Source organism: Aplysia californica, unplaced genomic scaffold (assembly GCF_000002075.1).
Source record: "Aplysia californica isolate F4 #8 unplaced genomic scaffold, AplCal3.0 scaffold00470, whole genome shotgun sequence".
Lineage (NCBI taxonomy): Eukaryota > Metazoa > Mollusca > Gastropoda > Aplysiida > Aplysiidae > Aplysia > Aplysia californica.
In genome coordinates, this window is record NW_004797740.1 from 58,454 (window position 1) to 59,718 (window position 1,265).

Below are 1,265 nucleotides of genomic sequence, written 5' to 3' on the forward strand. Positions count from 1 at the left end.
CCCCCCCTCTCTCCCACCCTCCTCAATTCTAACAAGTTACCGTGGTTTAATTGATCTTTCCTATAGAAGGTCATTTTATCAAGTACAGGGTAATAAAAAAAAAACCGACCAAACTTTAAAACCTTTTTTTTGTAATTATTTCCTCTACACTGAAGCTTTGTGTTTCAAATTTTCACACAACATGTGGATGCCAAAAGGAATGTGTCTAAAATACATTTTATTAAATTTTATCAAATGACTTTGCTCTGGATAGCGCATTAGAAAACAACCCATTGTTTGACTTGTTCCCATCTGTGCAGCATGACACACTGTTTCACATTGGGCCGGCCACGAAAAGTCGCAACAATCGCGCCATTTTGTAAGCTACAGCAGTCTAACAAGTCAAGAGAAATTTGCAGATATTGTTTCTCTTCAAGTTTCCTCTGCCTGCTGAGATCATGGTTAAGTTTAGTTTTTAAAAAAGCAAACAGGTTTTTTAAAATATTCAACAATACCTCACCTTAAGTTCATCATCCCTGACATTTCGTAAGTTTCGCTCAAGGTACGGAAAGAAAGCTAAAGTGCCCCCAAGGCCTTCTTTGATGTCATGGCTAGAGATGATCCGTCAGTTTGAATATATAGAGAATCAGAACTAAAAATTCCCCTGACAAAAAAAACACTTCAGGCCGAACATGCATAATCCACAATCCTTTAATCGTCACCAGAGTGCAGAATTCAGTAGTCGAGTCCAGTGAAATGTCTGTCCACAGACGATATCTTCGGCTAGGATTTTTCTACACATCAACGGTCTGCATTCCCAAGGCAGGTCTTCACCAATGACAGTACCATTTGTGAAGCGTGCTGACAAAATGAGTTACTTCTCTCAATCCACAAAGGGAGATATTGGTCAAAAATCAACACTCTAAGATCAAATTAGATTTTCTATAGATGCCCTATTCCTTATGTATAACATATCTCTTGATATTTCCTACTTATAAATTGTAAAAACTCCACCTATAATAAGTGGGAAGTATCTATTTCCGTAAGGCTTGAATCCGGGAAGTAACTCATTAATTAGTCAGGACACCTCACATTTGATTTTTCTTGTTCGTGAGGCTGACATGGATCAGAGGATGGCAATGTGTTCGTGCTTCCTCAGTTGTCTTGAACCTCGATCGTCTAGAAAAGCATGAATCTCGATGACATTTGCTTCAGTGGCAAAGCCCATTTTCCCCTTCCATGAGGATATTATGCAAACTCCACAAAATCTGTCTATTGCCCCCCCC

The 1,265-nt window shown here is 39.1% G+C and overlaps 1 protein-coding gene across 1 annotated transcript in view; it reads right to left on the minus strand.

Moving 5' to 3' along the window:
• The window catches only part of LOC101854190 (solute carrier organic anion transporter family member 2B1), a gene marked incomplete in the record, with an annotated part of 16,424 nt that overhangs the window by 656 nt on the left and 14,503 nt on the right, over positions 1–1,265 (minus strand).